At 40.1% G+C, this 21,664-nt stretch overlaps 1 pseudogene; it reads left to right on the top strand.

Moving 5' to 3' along the window:
- The first annotated feature begins 3,878 nt into the window (after window positions 1-3,878).
- LOC106976277 (NADH dehydrogenase [ubiquinone] 1 beta subcomplex subunit 5, mitochondrial-like) overlaps window positions 3,879-21,664 on the top strand; it is a 48,856-nt pseudogene continuing 31,070 nt past the window's right edge.

Genomic DNA, 21,664 nt, shown 5'->3' with positions numbered 1-21,664 from the left:
CACCCAGCCCTCGTGTTTCACTGTGGACATGCCCCCTCCAATCAGGCCTTGGCTCCAGGTCTTCTCCCACAGCAGACCCATGCAAACCTTGCTAACACTGCAAGTCCATTCCCCTCCCCAGCCCCCCACGCTTCCATGGATCCACCCCCTCCAATCCTCTCTTGGATGGAGCTTATGTAAAGCAGTGCCACAAGCCTGGAAGTTTGAAAGCAGCCCCAAGAAGGGCCAGTGCCACCCCAAAGTGACTTCTGCCCTGGGGAGAGAGAAACATAACCACACACAACAATCAGACTGTGGTCCCAGCAGTGGGCTGTGGGCAGACAGGGGGTCTGACTGCAGGCCTTGCCCATCAAGGAAAGCTTCTCAGGGGACAAAACAGGGAAAGTGCCCTGTAGTTCAGTGCTAGTGTATCCCTGGGAGATGCCTGGTCTGACTCAAATCAAGCCCAAGGTGGCCCCAGACTGGCCCACCAGCAACACAGGGACCAAACCCTGCCCACCACAGGCAAAGAGCGCCATTGTGGATGGCTGAACTGAAGGAAAAAGCAGCTCAACCACAAGAGCAGGGTGCACACAACAAACATACGAGAAACCCTGAAGCGCTAAATTCTGGTAAATAGGGGACACTGCACTGCAGGCACTACAGGGTTGCTTCTTCATAAGGCCTCTAGTTTTAAGAGCAGGGGATGTGGTTTACTTTCCTAACACATAGAAAAAGGTGCAGAGAGTTAGACAAAATGAGGAGACAGAGGAATATGTCCCAAATGGAGGAGCAAGACAAAATCACAGCAAGAGACCTAAGTGAAATGGGGATTGCGTAGTGTGTCTGACAGAGAATTGAAAGTAATGGTCATAAAGATACCATGAGATGCGAGAAAAGTTTGGAGGACCTCAGTGAGACCCTGAACAAAGAGATACAAATCATAAAAAAGAAACAATCAGGGATGAAGAACCCAATAACTGAAATTAAAAATGCACCAGATACAAAGAATAGTAGACTAGATGAAGCAGATCGTATCAGTAACCTGGGGGGCAGGGTAATGGAAAGCAACCAAGCTGGACAGTTGAGAGGAAACAAAACACAAAATGAAAACAGACTTTGGGACCTCAGTGACACCATCAAGCGTAATAACGTTCACATTATAGGGGCTCCAGAAGGAAAAGAGAGAGAAAAGGGGGCAGAAAATTAATTTGAAAAAATAATAGCTGAAAAAAAATCCCAAATCTAGGGAAGGAAAGAGAAATCCAGATCCAGGAGGCACAGACGGCCCCCCAAAAAATCAACCTAAAGTGGTCAACACCAACACATAATACTTAAAATGGTAAAAAGCAGTGGTAATGAGATAATTTTAAAAGCAGCAAGAGGAAAGAAAATTCCATACAAGGTAAACCCCATAAAGCTATCAGTGGATTTTTCAACAGAAGCTTTGGAGGACAGAAGGGAGTGGCATGATATAATCAAAGTGGCAAAACTAAAAAATCTGCAGCCAAGAATATTGTATCCAGGAAGGCTATCACTCAGAATATAAGGACAGATAAAGAGTTTCCCAGACAAACAAAAGCTAAAGGAATCCATGATCACTAAACCATCCCTACAAGAAATGTTAAAGGGGATTCTTTGAGTGGAAAGGAAATACCATAAGCAGAAATAAGAAATGTAGGAAGCATCAAAGCAGTAAAAATAAGTACATCTATAAAAAACAGTCAAAGGGTCTCTCAAAACACACGGATGTAAAGTATGGCAGCATACACCTAAAACGTGGGGTGAGGGGAGAGGAGTAAAGAATGAGTTCAAACTTAAGCAACCATCAACTATTTGCACAAGATATTATATACAAGCTGAACGGTAAAAGAAAAAAAAACAGTAACAGATAAGCAAAAACTAAAGAGAAAGGAATCCAAGTTTATCAATAAAAAAGCCAACTAACTGTGAAGAAAGAGAGCAAGAAAAGTAAGGAACAGAGAAAAACCACAAAAACCACCATAAATTGGGTAACAGAATGGCAATGATTACCTACCTATCTCTAATTTTAATGTAAATGGACTAACCGCTCTGATCAAAAGACATAGGGTGACAGAAATGTGAAAAAGCAAGACGCATTTATAAGTTGCTTGCCAGAGACTCACTACAGACCTAAAGACACATGCAGATTGAAAATGAAGTGATGGAGAAACATTTATCATGCAAGTAGATATGAAAAGAAAGCCAAGGTAGCAATACTTATATTGGGCAAAATAGATTTTAAACAAGAACTGTAAGAGGGGACGAAGAAGCACATTATGTAATCATAAAGGGGACAATGCAACAAGAAGATATAACAATTGTAAATATTTATGCACCTGACATGAGAGCATCCAAATACATAAAGCCGTTCGTAACAAACATAAAGAAGGCAATTCATAATAATACGATAATGGTAGGGGGCTTGAACAGCCCACTGACATCAATGAGTGGATCTCCTAAACAGAAAATCAACAAGGAAGCAATGTCTTTGAATGACACTTTGGACCAGATGGATTTAACACATATATTCAGAACATTCTATCCAGAAATAGCAGAATACACATTTTTGTCCGAGTGCACATGGAACATTCTCCAGAATATATCACATATTAGGCCACAAGACAGTCTCAACAAATTCAAAAGGATCAAAGTCATACCACCATGCACCTTTTCTGACCACAATGCTGTGAAACAGGAAATGAGCCACAAGAGAAAAACCTGGAACTGGCACAAATACATGGAAGTCAAATAACATGCTACTAAACAATGAATGGGCTAACAAATAAATAAACGAGGAATTAAAAAAAAAATACATGGAGATAAAAGAAGAAGAAAACACAGAAATCCGAAATCTTTGGGATGCAGCAAAAGCTGTCCTAAGGAGGAAGTTTACAGCAATGCAGTCCCACCTGAAGAAGCAAGAAAAATCTAAAAGTAAACAATCTAACCTTACACCTCCAGGAACTAGAAAAAGAACAAACAAAATCCAAAACCAATAGAAGGAAGGAAATAATAAAGATTAGAGAAGAGATAAATGAAATAGAAACAAAACAAAACAAAACAAAAAAACAAAAGAACAGATCAATGAACCTGGGAGTTGGTTCTTTGGAAAATCAACAGAAGTGATCAATCATTAGCCAGACTCATCATAAAAAGAGAGAGGAGTCAAATAAACAAAATCACAAATGAAAGAAGATAAATAACAACTGACATCACAGAGATGCAAAGGATTATAAGAGAATAGTATGAAAAATTATATCCCAACAAACTGGGCAAACTGGAAGAGATGGATAAATACCTAGAAACATGTAACCTCCCAAAACTGAATCGGGAAGAAACAGAAAATTTGAACAGAACAACTAACAGCAATGAAACAGAATCAGTAATGAAACAAAACAAAACTAAACAAAAATATCCCAAGAAACAAAAGTCCAGGACCAGATGACTTCACAGGTGAATTCTACCAAACATTTAAAGAAGGGTTAATACCTAATCTTCTCAAACTATTCCAAAAAAGGAATACAAGAGGAAGGAAATCTTCCAAATTCATTCTAGGAGGCCAGTAGTAGCCTGATACTAAAGCCAGATAAAGACATTACAGAGAGACAGAGACAGAGAGAGAGAGAGAGAGAGAGAGAGAGAGAGAGAGAGAGAAGTACAGGCCAATCACTTTGATGAACATAGGTGTGAAAATCCTCAAGAAAATATTATCAAACCAAATCCAACAATACACTTAAAAAACAATTCACCACAATCAAGGGGGTTTAGTCATAGGATACAAGAGTGGTTCAATATTTACAAATCAACCAAAGTGATTTACCACTTTAATAAAAGAAAGGATAAGAACCATATGATCAGAATTGCTTGAAGTAGCCATGGTGGTCATGAGTTCATTACAGTGGGTTTCTGTCACTGCAGTGTCCACTCTCTCTGGCCACTGTCTCGGCACTCAGCTTGGATTCAGGGGCTTCCTCACCCATGGCTTTCTGAAGACTGCAGCTCAGTGCGACACAGTGGAAACAATGAGAAAAGACTGTTTATCACCAAACCTTCTGGATTCTATGACAGGTGTTATTTGAGTTTAATGAAATTCTACATTTTTGTTGAGTGGGATTCCAGTAGCAATTGGCATAACTCTGGTGAATATATTCATTGGTGAAGCTTGAGTTAGCAGAAATTCCAGAAGGCCAAATCCTGGAACACTTGAAACAGAATGTTTCAAGCATCCTATATCAAGATGGATTTCCAGAACTTTCTTCGATGGCCCTGAAAAGAATTATGAAAAGACAATGGCTATTCTTCAAATTGAAGCTGAAAAGTCCGATTTATGGTTAAAGTAACTGGAAGTACCAAGGTTAGTTAATGCATCCCAGAGGCGATGGTCCCTTGTATCAGTATCTTTCCATTGATAAGGCGCTGATTGATCATTCTCCAAAAGCAACTCCTAACATCGAATCTCTTATTTATCTAAATACAAAGTATATTCTCTTTAGGGGAAAATTAAAAATATATTCTATATTTTTGCTCATGCGATGAATAAAAGGCCTTCTATTGCTCTATTACTCAGCATTGGTTCAGATTAAGACTTTAGTGTGGGATTTCATTTTTTTTCAGCTTTATTGTATTGGGGCATAGTGGACAATATTGTAAGATATTTAAAGTGTACATTATGATGATTTGGTACCCATTGTGAAGGGCAGATTAAAACTTTTTATTTGTGGGTTTTGGTTTCCTCCTATAAGAAGGTATATAGGTAAATATAGAAACTTGAACAACTAGGAATTTGTGAACTCCCAAAGGTGTAACTTTGAAAGTTTAATGTTTTATTTGACTCATAATTGGAAGTTAGAGAAGTCCAATTATGTTAAATACCAAGAAATATAGTAGCTTACACAAATGTCTGTATTGTAAATATCTAGATTACTCACAGGTAATTCATAATTTTAAATTACATAAATATTGAACTAACTATATAAACCATTAACCCCTGAATAAACAATTTTTCAGTGACAATAAAGGAACCATGTAATCATTTAGAAAGATGCAGAGAAAGCATTTACAAATTATAAGATCCATTTATGGTAAAAACCTTCAAAAAAGTTGGTTCAGAGGAAACATACCTCAACATAATAAAAGCCATATACGAAAATCCCACAGTGAACATCATACTCAATGTGGAAAAACTGAAAGCTTTCCCCTCCTACTGTCAGCAACAAGACAAGGATGTCCACTCTCACCACTTTTATTCAACATAGTACCAGAAGTCCTAGGCGCAGCCATCAGACAAGAAAAAGGAATACAAGGCATCCAAATTGGTACAAAAGAAATAAAACGTTCACTATTGGCAGAATAACATGATACCATATATAGAAAACCCTAAAGACCCTACCCCCAAAAACTACTAGTAATGATAAATGAATTCAGTAAGGTCTCAGGATACAAAATCAACGTACAGAAAGCTGTTGCATGTCTACACACTAATAATGAAAAAGCAGAAAGAGAAATTCAGAAAACAATCCCACTTACAATGGCATCAAAAATAATAAAATGCCTAGGAATAAACGTAACCAAGGATATAAAAGACCCGTACTCTGAAAATTATAAAACATTGATGAGAGAAATTGAAGATGGCACAAATGGAAAGACATCCCATGCTCATGGATAGGAAGAACAAACACTGTTAAAATGTCCACTCTATCCTGAACAGTCTACAGATTTAATGGAATCGCTGTCAAAAAATACCAACAGCATTTTTCACAGAACTCGAACAAGCAATCCTAAAATTTGTATGGAACCATAAGAGACACCAAACAGCCAAAGCAATATTGAAAAGGAAAACAAAGCTGGAGGTATCAAAATTCCAGACTTCAACTTATATCACAAAGCTGTGGTACTCAAAACAGTATGGCACTGGCACAAAAATGGACACACAGATCAGTGGCACAGAATAGAGATCCCAGAAATAAGCCCATGACTATTTGGTCAATTGATCTTTGACAAAGGAGGCAAGAATATCCAGTGGGAAATAGACAGTCTCTTCAACAAATGATGTTGGGAAAGCTGGGCAGCTACATGCAAAAGAATAAAACTGGACCACAATCCTACACCACACACAAAAATTAACTTAAAATAGATTAAGGAACTAAATGTGAGACCTGAAAATATAAAACATCTTAGAAAGGAGCACAGGCAGTAATTTCTCTGACACCGACTGTAACAACTCCTTTTTTTCTTTTTTGGATATGACTCTTGGGGCAAGAGAAACACAAGCAAAAATAAACTATTGGGACTACATCGAAATAACAAGTTTCTACGCAGCAAAGGAAAAAATCGAAACTAAAGGACAAACCACTCAATGGGAGAAGATATTTCCAAACGATATATCTGATAAAGTCTTAGCATCCACAACCGACACATGAAAAAATGCACAACATCACTCATCATCAGGGATACACACACACACACACACACACACACACACACACAATGGAGTATTACTCGGCAATCAAAAAGAATGAAATCTTGTCATTTGCAACTACGTGGATGGAACTAGAGGGTATTATGCTAAGCAAACTTAGTCAGAGAAAGACAAATATCATATGACTTCACACATATGAGGACTTTAAGATACAAGACAGATGGACATAATGGAAGGGAGGGAAAAACAACATGAAAACAGGGAGGGGGACAGAACATAAGAGACTCTTAAGTATGGAGAACAAACAGAGGGTTGCTGGAGGGGTTGTGAGAGGGGTTATGAGCTAAATGGGTAAGGGTCATTAAGGTATCTACTCCTGAAATCATTGATGCACTATGTGCTAACTAACTTGGATGTAAATTTTAAAGGTAAATTAAATAATAAAAGGGCTTAGCATCCAAAATTTATGAAGAATGCATACAAATCAACACCCGAAAGACAAATAATCCAATTAAAACATGGGCAGAAGACATGAACAGACATTTCTCCAAAGAAGACATCCAGATGGCCAAAAGACACATGAAAAGATGCTCAACATCACTCATCATCAGGGAAATGCAACTCAAAACCACAGTGAGATATCACCTCACACCTGTCAGAATGACCCCAATCAAAAACACAAGAAACTACAAATGTTGGAGAGGATGTGCAGAAAAGGGAACCCCCTTGCACTGTTGATGGGACTGCAAGCTGGCTCAGTCACTCTGGAAAACAGTATGGAGCTTCCTCAAGAAGTTAAAATGTAACTACCCTACGATCCAGTAATTTCACTGCTGGGTATTTACCCAAAGAATACAAAAACACCAATTCGAGAAGGTACATGCACCTCTCTGTTTATTGTGGTATTATTTACCATAGACAAATTATGGAGGCAGCCCAAGTTCCATCGACTGATTCATGGATAAAAATAGTATATATGTACAATGGAATATCGCTCAGCCATAAAAAAAAAATGAAATCTTGCCATTTGTGGCAACATGGATGGAGCTAGAGAGTATAATGCCAAGTGAAATAAGTCAGTCAGACAAAGACAGATACCATACGATTTCACTCCTATGTGGAATTTGAGAAACAAAACAAATGAGCAAAGGAAAAGAGAGAGAGAGAGACCACAAAACACTATGAAACAGACTCTTTCACTACAGAGAACTGATAGTACCAGAGAGGAGGTGGGTGATGTAGGTGAAGGGGATTAAGAGAAGACTTATCATGATAGGCACTAAGTAATGTGTAGAATTGTTGAATCAGTATATTGTACACCTGAAACTAATAGAACACTGCATGTTAACTGTACTGGATTTAAAATTAAGACAAGAGAGGGCTGCCTGGGTGGCTCAGCCAGTTAAGGATCCGACTTCAGCTCAGGTCATGATCTTGCAGTCCATGAGTTACAGCCCCACACTGGGCTCTCTGCTGTCAGCACCCAGCCCGCTTTGGATTTTCTGCCCCCCTCCCTTTCTGCCCCTCCCCCACTCGTTCTCTCTCTCTCTCTCTCTCTCTCTGTCTCTCAAAATAAATAAATAAACTTTAAGAAGAGAGAATGTTAGCATACTATTGTTTGTAATAGAAAATGTGGTAAAAAAACTATATTTACATCACTAGTATTGGAGAAATAAATGTTGGGCCATTCATATGATGCCACAACTGGTCTTTATTTAAAAGATAAGTGAAATTTTGTTGTAAAGTAATTGAAAATATTATCATTGAAATGTGTTTACATAGAAAGATGGTAAAAAAAGTGTGCTAAAACAGGTTACAATGATCATAAAGGACAGAGATCCATTTTTTGCTTATATAGGCATATACCTATTTATCCAGAGGTCTCAAAGCATAAAATCAAAGTGATCTTGTTGTTCCAGTGGCCTAGAGCTTTTATTCAGCATGGAAAGAGGCTGCACTTTCTGTCTGGACACCTCACACAGGCACCCTTGAGAATGTCCCTGTACCCTTGGGAATGCCCCCTTTCTACTCAGATGTCCTGAAAGCTGTATGGTGGGTTTTCACCACAGCCCCTCCCTCCCACCTTCCTGCTCAGCCATGCTCAAACTGCAGCTCAGGCTCCTGTCACGAGGTGGCACCAACATAGTTCCACCATCAATTTCTCTACAAGAGGTTTGTTTATTCAAGGAGCAAAAACCAAAAACCAAAAACCAACGAGCCAACCAAACAAACAAAAACACCTTCCCTTAAGATCTAGCATGTGAACCAATTGTATACAATTATTTAAATAATTTAAATTCTGTCTGATAGAATGATGGGTTAGATAGATAGATAGATACAGGTATAGGTGTAGATATATGTATAGATTATATCTATATACAGGATATTCTTAAAATGATACACAGGCGATAGTGTTGCACCATGGTAGTAGGAGGTAGGGCAGGTGGGCTTAGGGCAGGGCAGAACAGGACAGGTAGGAGGTGCCTGAGAGAGAATGGGGCACTGGACTGAGACTGGGAAGCCTGTATGGGGGTGGGGTGGTGGAGGGCGAAAATTTGTCTCTGGGAGGGACATGCTACAGTGTGGACATGGTCAACCTGCACTGAAGAGGGAAAAAAATACATCACTAAATGCGATATAGGTTTGGGGCCAACAGCAAATGGAACTGCTTTAATAGACATATGAATTTTCCAAACATAATCTTAGTAAACAAATGATTCCAAGACTTTTCTTACTCTTTGCTTGGTTTATTTGAAAAAGAAAATGGAGATGGATGCCACTTGATAGCCAGAGGCAGAATTGCAGCTCTGAGGCACAGACCAGGAGGCTCATCAAGGAAGAAGGAAAGATGGAATTTGTGATCTTGGTTGAATGGTTTCAGCCAGAGTTTTTGGGAATTTTTCACTTCATGGCAGTAATTCCTTGGTGTCCATCATTTTCTGGGATATCTAAATCTGAGTTCGGAATCCACCCCTTGTATGAACTGAATCTAGAGCTACACTTGAGATGGGGTGGTTGAGCCAGAGGAAACACACACACACATACACACAGAATCAATTCAATTTTGAAATCTACTTGGTTCTCCTATAAAATTGAATATAATGAGTGTTTATGAAATGAAGAATGAAGAATGTACATGTACATGAACATACATGTGCATTATTACCATCATTGTTAAAAGGGGCTTTTGGATGAATACCCATGGTGCCACAATATCAGGGGAGTGTGAAATGCTCATTTATCAAGGCTTAGAAACCCATCTTCTAAAAGCAAGCCTGCTCTGTGTCCTCAAGAGAGGGTGAAGGCTGGAACCTCATTCCCATCCTGCCATTTAACTGGAGAGGTGAATTTGGTTTTGTGAGCATGAGCTTTGCCATCTGTGAAATGAGACTCAGGATACTTTTGCCACACAAGTGTCCCAAGGGAAAAATGAGAAAACCTACTCAGAGTATATGGCATGTAGTGGGACTTCAAGGGCCCTTTAAAAGTTGAGACGCAACAGTAGGGGCTGGCTGAGCTTCAGGGCTAAGGCAGACATAGTGAAAAGGTATTTCTCACTGTTTCTCCTAATGAAAATATAGATATCCTTATGAAGGAAGCATATATTTCTCTTATACACCTTGTTTTTAAAATCTTGTAGACAGAAGGATCCCTAGTTTCTTGGGTGAATCAGAAGCTTATAAGCAATGCTCAACATCATGCTTCTGAGCAGACCCTAATCCAGTTCCCCACCCTGGGCAGACAGGGCTGCTTATTTGTTTACTTTTTGTTTGCTTTTTTTATTGAAGTGCAGGTGACACAGAATATTATATTAGTTTTAGGTGTACAAAGTGTGTTTCAACAATTATATACATTGCAAAATGCTCACTACTATTAGCGTAGACACCCTTTGTCACCATACAAAGTTATTAAAATATTACTGACTATATTGTCTGTGGTGTACTTTTCATCCCCACGACTTATTTATCTTATAACTTCCGTTTTGTATCTCTTAATCCCCTCCATCTATTTCACCCATCCCCCCCCCATCTCCTACCATCTGGCAACCACGTTTGTTCTCTGTATTTATGAGCTTGTTTCTGTTATGTTTTGTTTGTTCATTTGTTTTGTTTATTAGATTCCAAATATAAGTGAAATCATATGGTATTTGCCTGTTTGTCTGATTGTTTTACTGAGCATAATGCCCTCTAAGTCCATCCATGTTATTGTGAGTGGCAAGATTTCATTCCTTTTATGGCTGGGTAATATTCCACTGTGGTGTGGTGTGGTGTGTGTGTGTGTGTGTGTGTGTGTGTGTGTATCACATATTCTTTATCCATTTGCCTATTGATAGACACTTGGGTTGCTTCCATATCTTGTCTATTACAATTAATGATGCAATAAGACAGCTCTGTTTTTTTTTTCTTTTTCAAAATTCTATTTAAATTCTACTTAGTTAACATATAACGTAATATTGGTTTCAGGAGTAGAATTTAGTGATTCATCACTTACATCATATAACATTCAGTGCTCAACACAACAAGTGACCTCCTTAATACCCAATCATCCATTTAGTCCATCCCTGGCCTACCTCCCCTCCAGCAACCCTTGGTTTGTTATCTACAGTTAAGTGTCTCTGACGGTTTGCTTCCTTCTCTCTTTTTTTGCCCTTTCCCTATGTTCACCTGTTCTAGTTCTTAAATTCCACATATGGTTAAAAGGACGGGCCTGTTTTTCACTCACCTCAGTGACCTCAGTGATAGAGCACATCATGGCAGCAAGGTGTGGTACTTGCCTAACTGCTGCTCTTGGACTGCTCCATAGGTTAATGCATTTACAGGAATATTCTAGGCCAGTCCTGGAGTCACCTTTGCAGGAGCCTTCAGACCATGCGTTATCCAGCCATATCACACCAGAATTTCAGCCAACTGCTGCCTCTCTGAGATGCAGAAAACCAAGATTTACTAGCATTTCTTTGACATACAATTGTCAGTTCTTTCATTCACTAATAACTAAATATATATTGTCTTAAAACCCATACTGTCCATTGAAAGTGTTCCATTAATTATGTAGTGTAAATAAGAGGATAAGGAGGAAAATGAATATACTGGAAAATTCAACGGTTAAATCTGAGATGAAATGACTCTTAAACATTAACTTTTAAATTTGTTCAAACTTTAGGGCATCAACTATTTTTTTTAACTCCCTTTGGGAATGCAAGCTGGTGTAGCCACTCTGGAAAACAGTATGGAGGTTCCCCCCCCAAAAAAAACTAAAAATAGGACTACCCTACAACCCAGCAATTGCACTACTAGGCATCTATCCAAGGGATACAGGTGTGCTGTTTCAAAGGGACACATGCACCCCCATGTTTATAGCAGCACTATCAACAATAGCCAAAGTATGGAAAGAGCCCCAATGTCCATCGATGGATGAATGGATCAAGAAGATGTGGTATCTATACACAATGGAGTATTACTCAGCAATCAAAAAGAATGAAATCTTGCCATGTGCAACTACGTGGATAGAACTGGAGGGTATTATGCTAAGTAAAACTAGTCAGTCAGAGAAAGACAAAGATCATATGACTTCACTCATATGAGGACTTTAAGAGACAAAACAGATGAACATAAGGGAAGGGAAACAAAAATAATATCAAAACAGGGAGGGGGACAAAACAGAAGAGACTCATAAATATGGAGAACAAACTGAGGGTTACGGGAGGGGTTGGGGGGGTGGGCTAAATGGGTAAGGGGCACTAAGGAATCTACTCCTAAAATCATTGTAGCACTATATGCTAACCAATTTGGATGTAAATTAAAAAGAATAAAAAATAAAACAAGTTAAAAAAACATAAAAAGAAAGAAAAAAATTCCCTTCTCTGACCCCTAATTCCCATGCAGGCATAAGCCTCTCACTCTGTCTCTCCGTCTTTCTGTCCCCCCCCTTCCCCTTCAAAATCAAAGTTCCAGAGATTTTGACCTTCACTTCCCACCAAATCTTTTGCTCACTGCTTCTGTCTCCATGATTGCAATGAGCATTCTCACCAAGGTCACAAGCCACTTTATTCTCACTAGGTTCAGATATTGTCTAAGGATTATTCACAGTGATATATGGGATATGTTGTAGTGAGTGTGTTAATTGCCTAGGATGCCATAACAAGTCTCCACAAATTCTGTCGTTTGAAATATCAAAAAAGTATTCTTTCATAGTTCTGAATGTCAGAAGCCCAAAATCAAGGTGTCAGACAGGGCCATGCTTCCTCTGAAGGCTCTAGGGCAAAATTCATTCTTGACTCTTCCAGTCTCTGGTGGTTCCTGGTCTTCTGTGGTTTGTGGCAGCATAACTCTAACCTCTGCCCCATCTTCACATGGCCTTCTTCCTTTTGTGTGATGCCTCCCTTTGTTTCTCTTATAAGGACAACACTCATTAGATTTAGGGACTACCCTAGATCTCAAGGTCCTTAACTATATGTGCATAGACCTTGTTTCCAAATAAGGTTCCATCACAAGTTCAGAGGTTGAGGTTTGGACATATCTTGTTCAGGACATAAATTAATCCATTACCATGACATTTAGGTTAGAAAACTAATACGAGATCTTACCTTTCCTATATAAATATATAACCATATGCATACATGAACAAACATAAAATACCTGCATAAGCAAGAATGTAATGCATTCTTGAAGAATATAATGCAGATTAAAACATTCAGGGGCTGTCTTTTGGTTGTATGTTTTGGGGTATTGCTTTTCTCCCTCTCTTCTATATTATCTACTTTACCTAAGATAAATATATATTGCTTTTTTTTAATTTTTAAATTTTTTTATTTTTTTGAATATATGATGAGTATTGCCAAATTAGTTTCCATAAAACACCCAGTGCTCATCCCAAAAGATGCCCTCTTCAATGCCCATCACCTGCCCTCCCCTCCTTCCCACCCCCCCATCAACCCTCAGTTTGTTCTCAGTTTTTAAGAGTCTCCTCTGCTTTGGCTCTCTCTCCCACTCTAACTTCTTTTTTTTTTCCTTCCCCTCCCCCATGGGTTTCTGTTAAGTTTCTCAGGATCCACATAAAAGTGAAAACATATGATATTTGTCTTTCTCTGTATGGCTTATTTCACTTAGCATCACACTCTCCAGTTCCATCCACGTTGCTACAAAGGGACACATTTCATTTCATTCTTTCTCATGGCCACATAGTACTCCATTGTGTATATAAACCACAATTTCTTTATCCATAATCAGTTGAAGGACATTTAGGCTTTTCCCACAATTTGGCTATTGTTGAGAGTGCTGCTATAAACATTGGGGTACAAGTGCCCCTATGCATAAGTACTCCTGTATCCCTTGGGTAAATTCCTAGCCGTACTACTGCTGGGTCATAGGGTAGGTCTATTTTTAAATTTTGAGGAACCTCCACACTGTTTTCCAGAGTGGCTGCACCAGTTTGCATTCCCACCAACAGGGCAAGAGGGTTCTTGTTTCTCCACATCCTCATCAGCATCTATAGTCCCCTGATTTATCATTTTGGCCACTCTGACTGGCGTGAGGTGATATCTGAGTGTGGTTTTGATTTGTATTTCCCGCATGAGGAGCGATGCTGAGCATCTTTTCAACTAGACCCACAAAAGTATGGCCAACTAATCTTTGCCAAAGCAGGAAAGAAGATCCAATGGAAAAAAGACAGTCTCTTTAACAAATGGTGCTCGGAGAACTGGACAGCAACATGCAGAAGATTGAAACTAGACCACTTTCTTACACGATTCACAAAAATAAACTCAAAATGGATAAAGGACTTGAATGTGAGACAGGAAACCATCAAAACCCTAGAGGAGAAGGCAGGAAAAGACCTCTCTGACCTCAGCCACAGCAACTTCTTACTTGACACATGCTCAAAGGCAAGGGAATTAAAAGCAAAAATGAACTATTGGGACCTCATGAAGATACAAAGCTTCTGCACAGCAAAGGAAACAATCAACAAAACTAAAAGGCAACCAACGGAATTGGAAAAGAGATTTGCAAATGACATATCGGACAAAGGACTGGTATCCAAAATCTATAAAGAGCACACCAAACTCCACACCCAAAAAACAAATAATCCAGTGAAGAAATGGGCAGGAAACATGAATAGACACTTCTCTAAAGAAGACATCCAGATGACCTATTGCTTTTGAAACTACAGTTTAGATCTCAGGAGGGAAGATGGCGGTGTAGGAGGACACTGGGCTCACTGCGTCCTGCTGATCACTTAGATTCCACCTATACCTGCCTAAATAACCCAGAAAACCGCCAGAAGACTAGCAGAATGGATTCTCTGGAGCCAAGCGCAGACAAGAGGCCCACGGAACAAGGTAGGAAGGGCGGAGAGGCGGTGCGAGCTACACAGACTGGCGGGAGGGAGCCGGGGTGGAGGGGCAGCCCGTCGGCAAAGCAGAGACCCCGAGTCTGGCTTGCAAAAGCAGAGGGGCCAGACCGCGTGTGTTCTGACAACAGCGGGACTTAACACCTGGAAGGTATAAGTTAACAGCTCTGCTCAGAGAGCGGGAAGGCTGGAGGACAACGGGAGGGAGAGTTGTTGAGCCCTGGAGGACAGAGCTCAGCTTGGCAGGGAACAAAGGCGCTTGCCAGCGCCATCTCCCTCGCCCATCCCCCAGCCAAAATCCCAAAGGGAACCAGTTCCTGCCAAGGAACTTGCTTGCACCGAACAAACACCCAACGCTGTGCTTCTGAAGATCCATCACTCCAGCGGTGGGTCTGACTCCCTCCCGGTGCTGCAGGGCCCTTCCTGAAGCGGATCGCCAAAGGATAAGTGAGCTGAGCCAGCCCTTCCTGCCCCTGTGCACCTTGCATTCACCCCAGCTAATATGCCAGATCCCCAGCACCACAAGCCTGGCAGTGTGCAAGTAGCCCAGACGGACCACACCACCGCACAGTGAATCCCGCCCCTAGGAGAGGGGAAGAGACGGTACACACCAGTCTGACTGTGGTCCCAGTGGTGGGCTGGGGGACATCAGGTCTCACTGTGGCCCCGCCCACCAAGTCCAGTTATTCAAGACAGCACAGGGGAAGCGCCCTGCAGTTCTGCACCACTCCAGGGACCATCCAAAATGACAAAACAGAAGAATTCCCCTCAAAAGAATCTCCAGGAAATAACAACAGCTAATGAACTGATCAAAAACGATTTAAACAATATAACAGAAAGTGAATTTAGAATAATAGTCATAAAATTAATCGCTGGGCTTGGAAGCAGTATAGAGGACAGCAGAGAATCTATTGCTACAGAGATCATGGGACTAAGGAACAGTCAGGAGGAGCTAAAAAATGCTATAAATGAGCTGCAACATAAAATGGAAACGACCATGGCTTGGATTGAAGAGGCAGAGGAGAGCATAGGTGAACCAGAGGATAAAAATATGGAAAAAGAAGAAGCTGAGAAAAGGAGAGATAAAAAAAAAATCCAGGAGTATGAGGGGAAAATGAGAGAACTAAGTGATGCACTAAAGAGAAATAATCTACACATAATTGGTATTCCAGAGGAGGAAGAGAGAGGGAAAGGTGCTGAAGGTGTACTTGAAGAAATAATAGATGAGTACTTCCCAGATCTGGGGAACGAAAAAGGCATTGAAATCCAAGAGGCACAGAGAACTCCCTTCAGCCGTAACTTGAATCGATCTTCTGCACGACATATCACAGTGAAACTGGCAAAATACAAGGATAAAGGGCAAATTCTGAAAGCAGCTAGGGAGAAACATGCTCTAACATATAAAGGGAGACCTATAAGACTCCTGACTGATCTCTCTACTGAAACTTAGCAGGCCAGAAAGGAATGGCAGGAGATCTTCAATGTAATGAACAGGAAAAATATTCAGCTGAGAATCCTTTATCCAGCTAGTCTGTCATTTAGAATAGAAGGAGAGATAAAGATCTTCCCAAACAAAAACTGAAGGAATTCGTCACCACTAAACCAGTGCTACAAGAGATCCTAAGGGGGATCCTGTGAGACAAAATACCAGAGACATTGCTACAAACATGAAACCTACAGACATCACAATGACTCTAAACCCATATCTTTCTATAATAACACTGAACGTAAATGGACTGAAAACGCCAACCAAAAGACACAGGGTATCAGAATGGATAAAAAAAACAAGACCCATCTATTTGCTGTCTGCAAGAGACTCATTTTAGACCTGAGGACACCTTCAGATTGAGAGTGAGGGGACGGAGAAGTATATATCATTCTACTGGAAGTCACAAGAAAGCTGGAGTAGCCATACTTAGAGCAGACAAACTAGACTTTCAGTCAAAGGCTGTAACAAGAAATGAAGAAGGGCATTATATAATAATCAGAGGATCTATCCATCAGGAAGAGCTAACAATTATAAATGTCTATGCGCCGAATATGGGAGCCCCCAAATGTATAAAACAATTACTCACAAACATAAGCAACCTTATTGATAAGAATGTGGTAATCACAGGGGACTTTAACACTCCACTTACAGCAATGGATAGATCATCTAGACACACGGTCAATAAAGAAACAAGGGCCCTGAGTGATACATTGGATCAGATGGACTTGACAGATATATTTAGAACTCTCATCCCAAAGCAACAGAATATACTTTCTTCTCGAGTGCACATGGAACATTCTCCAAGGTAGATCACCTACTGGGTCACACAACAGCCCTTCATAAGTATACAAGAATTGAGATCATACCATGCATGCTTTCGGACCACAATGCTATGAAGCTTGAAATCAACCACAGGAAAAAGTCTGGAAAACCTCCAAAAGCATGGAGGTTAAAGAACACCCTACTAAAGAATGAGTGGTCAACCAGGCAATTAGAGAAGAAATTAAAAAATATATGGAAACAAACGAAAATTAAAATACAACAATCCGAAAGCTTTGGGATGCAGCGAAGGCAGTCCTGAGAGGAAAATACATTGCCATCCAGGGCTATTTCAAGAAACAAGAAAAATCCCAAATGCAAAATCTAATAGCGCACCTAAAGGAAATAGAAGCAGAACAGCAAAGACAGCCTAAACCCAGCAGAAGAAGAAAAATAATAAAGATCAGAGCAGAAATAAACAATATAGAATCTAAAAAAACTGTAGAGCAGACCAATGAAACCAAGAGATGGTTTTTTGAAAAAATAAAATTGATAAACGTCTACCCATGTTTCTCAAAAAGAAAAGGGAGATGACCCAAATAGGTAAATTCCTGAATGAAAATTGAATTATCACAACGAATCCCTCAGAGATACAAACAATTATCAGGGAATACTATGAAAAATTATATGCGAACAAACTGGACAACCTGGAAGAAATGGACAAATTCCTGAACACCCACCCTCTTCCAAAACTCAAACAGGAGGAAATAGAAAGCTTGAACGGACCCATAACCAGCGAAGAAATTGAATCAGTCATCAAAAATCTCCCAACAAATAAGAGTCCAGGACCAGATGGCTTCCCAGGGGAGTTGTATCAGACATTTAAAGCAGAGATAATACCTATCCTTCTCAACGTATTCCAAAAAATAGAAAGGGAAGGAAAACTTCCAGACTCATTCTAGGAAGCCAGTATTATTTTGATTCCTAAACCAGACAGAGACCCAGTAATAAAAGAGAAGTACAGGCCAATCTCCCTGATGAATATGGACGCAAAAATTCTCAATAGGATACTAGCAAATCGAATTCAACAGCGTATAAAAAGAATTATTCACCATGATCAAGTGGGGCTCATTCCTGGGCTGCAGGGCTGGTTCAACATTCACAAATCAATCAACGTGCTACATCACGTTAATGAAAGAAAAGAGAAGAACCATATGATCCTGTCAATCGATGCAGAAAAGGCATTTGACAAAATTCAGCATTTTTCCTTAATAAAAACCCTCGAGAAAGTCGGGCTAGAAGGAACATACTTAAACATCATCAAAGCCATGTATGAAAAGCCCACAGCCAACATCATCCTCAACGGGGAAAAACTGAGAGCTTTTTCCCTGAGATCAGGAACACGACAGGGATGCCCACTCTCACCGCTGTTCTTTCACATAGTGTTGGAAGTGCTAGCATCAGCAATCAGACAACAAAAGGAAATCAAAGGCATCAAAATTGGTAAAGATGAAGTCAAGCTTTCACTTTTTGCAGATGACATGGTACTATACATGGAAAATCCGATAGACTCCACCAAAAGTCTGCTAGAACTGATACATGAATTCAGCAAAGTTGCAGGATAGAAAATCAATGTACAGAAATCAGTTGCATTCTTATACACTAATAATGAAGCAACAGAAAGACAAATAAAGAAACTGGTCTCATTCACAATTGCACCAAGAAGCATAAAACACCTAGGAATAAATCTAACCAAATATGTAAACGATCTGTATGCTGAAAACTATAGAAAGCTTATGAAGGTAATTGAAGAAGATATAAAGAAATGGAAAAAACATTCCATGCTCATGGATTAGAAGAAAAATATTGTCAAAATGTCAATACTACCCACAGCTATCTACACATTCCATGCAACCCGAATCAAAATTGCACCAGCAATCTTCTCGAAACTAGAACAAGCAATCCTAAAATTCATATGGAACCACAAAAGGCCCCGAATAGCCAAAGTAATTTTGAAGAAGAAGACCAAAGCGTTAGGCATCACAATCCGAGACTTTAGCCTCTATGACAAAGCTGTAATCATCAAGACAGCATGGTATTGGCACACAAGCAGACACATAGACCAATGGAATAGAATAGAAACCCCAGAACTAGACGCACAAGCGTATGGCCAACTCATCTTTGACAAAGCAGGAAAAAACATCCAATGGAAAAAAGACAGTCTCTTTAACAAATGGTGCTGGGAGTACTGGACAGCAACATGCAGAAGATTGAAACTAGACCACTTTCTCACACCATTCACAAAAATAAACTGAAAATGGATAAAGGACCTGAATGTGAGACTGGAAACCATCAAAACCCTAGAGGAGAAAGCAGGAAAAGACCACTCTGACCTCAGTCGTATCGATTTCTTACTTGACACATGCCCAAAGGCAAGGGACTTAAAAGCAAAAATGTACTACTGGGACCTTATGAAGATACAAAGCTTCTGCACAGCAAAGGAAACAACCAACAAAACTAAAAGGCAACCGATGGAATGGGAAACGATATTTGCAAGTGACATATCGGACAAAGGGCTAGTATCCAAAATCTATAAAGAGCTCACCAAACTCAACACCTGAAAAACAAATAACCCAGTGAAGAAATGGGCAGAAAACATGAATAGACACTTCTGTAAAGAAGACATCCGGATGGCCAACAGGCACATGAAAAGATGCTCAACGTCGCTCCTCATCAGGGAAATACAAATCAAAACCACACTCAGATATCACCTCACGCCAGTCAGAGTGACCAAAATGAACAAATCAGGAGACTATAGATGCTGGATAGCGTGTGGAGAAAAGGGAACCCTCTTGCACTGTTGGTGGGAATGCAAATTGGTGCAGCCACTCTGGAAAACAGCGTGGAGGTTCCTCAAAAAATTAAAAAATAGACCTACCCTACGACCCAGCAATAGCACTGCTAGGAATTTACCCAAGGGATACAGGAGTGGTGATGCATAGGGGCACTTGTACCCCAATGTGTATAGCAGCACTCTCAACAATAGCCAAATTGTGGGAAAAGCCTAAATGTCCATCAACTGATGAATGGATAAAGAAACTGTGGTTTAGATACACAATGGAGTACTACGTGGCAATGAGAAAGAATGATATATGGCCCTTTGTAGCAACGTGGATGGAACTGGAGAGTGTGATGCTAAGTGAAATAAGCCATACAGAGAAAGACAGATGCCATATGTTTTCACTCTTATGTGGATCCTGAGAAACTTAACAGAAACCCATGGGGGAGGGGAAGGAAGAAAATAAAAAAGAGGTTAGAGTGGGAGAGAGCCAAAGCATAGGAGACTCTGAAAAACTGAGAACAAACTGAGGGTTGATGGGGTGTGGGAGGGAGGGGAGGGTGGGTGATGGGTATTGAGGAGGGCACCTTTTGGGATGAACACTGGTTGTTGTATGGAAACCAATTTGACAATACTTTTCAGGTATTGAAAAAAAAGAAACTACAGTTTAAGAAAATAATAATAAATGACAGGGAAGAAAGTGTATTCTTAGACCATCCACAGGAAAGCCTTTAGAATGGGAACGTGCTTACGGGACAGGAAAGAAGACAAGATGTGAAGGAAGCCCTTTCCTCAATATAACAAGATAATTTCCCTGCATATTGCAAACCGCAGCGATTGTTGTCAATATTTTAAATTCCTGCCTATTCAACTGTGGCAAAATGTTGTAATTCAGTTTTTTCTTTCTTTTGTTTTCTTGTTTTTTTTTTTCTTTCTTTTTGCTCTGTCTTGATAAACAGTAAGGTTGAGGGCCTTATCAGATGAGAAGCAATAGTGTACACTGGAGAGATATGGGGCTCAGAAGCCACACAGAATCTGTTGAAATCTGTCTTGTGGCTTGCTAGCTCTGCCTTCACTGTGCCTCAGTTTCCTGGTGTTTAAAATCAGGCAACAATAGCTCTTCCTCATTGGCTCTGCTGAGGATGAAATGAGTAAGTTTAGCCTTAGCACATACAACAGGGTGGTGCACAGCAATATTAACTATTCTTATGATTATCATCATGCCAGAATGCACCATTAGTGTTTCTACTTGTGAGCAACCACCTTGGATATTTAGCAGGGGCGATTTCTAGGCAAAGTGTTGAAGTGTGGACTGGTTTCCCCTTACTACTGATAATAAAATGTGAGAGGAGACATAAATCCAATGAACTAGCAAGCAAAAAAGAAGTGGGCCTTGAAGGTATGGAACATTCTGAGCCTACGTATATTATAAAAAAGTGAGAAAGCTTGTTCAGGAGAAAACACCAACGATATGGCTGGGAAATCACTCCAGGAAGAGATTACCTCTGGATTTAATCAGCCATCTCAGCTGAATTCAGAAATAGAGATGGGATTCTACCAGCAGAGACACTGCCACCTGGGATTGAAATGGACAGAAAAAAAAGGGAGGATAGGAGGAAAAAAAGGCTGTGGGAATTGTGGGGACTTTGGGGGAGGGAGCGGAGTGCAGTTATTTGGTTGCAAACATGTTCTATCCTTCAGGAAAAGGGAAGAATCACCCTCCAAAGACTATTCCAAGACATCAGTGCTTCTACCTCCTCCCACTACAAGTCAACGGGGCAAGTCTGTGGGTTTATCCTGGGTTTCACTGGTG

Source organism: Acinonyx jubatus, chromosome X (assembly GCF_027475565.1).
Source record: "Acinonyx jubatus isolate Ajub_Pintada_27869175 chromosome X, VMU_Ajub_asm_v1.0, whole genome shotgun sequence".
In the NCBI taxonomy this organism is placed as follows: domain Eukaryota; kingdom Metazoa; phylum Chordata; class Mammalia; order Carnivora; family Felidae; genus Acinonyx; species Acinonyx jubatus.
The sequence above is the reverse complement of the archived record's forward strand: the minus strand, read 5'-3'. Positions and strand labels throughout refer to the sequence as shown.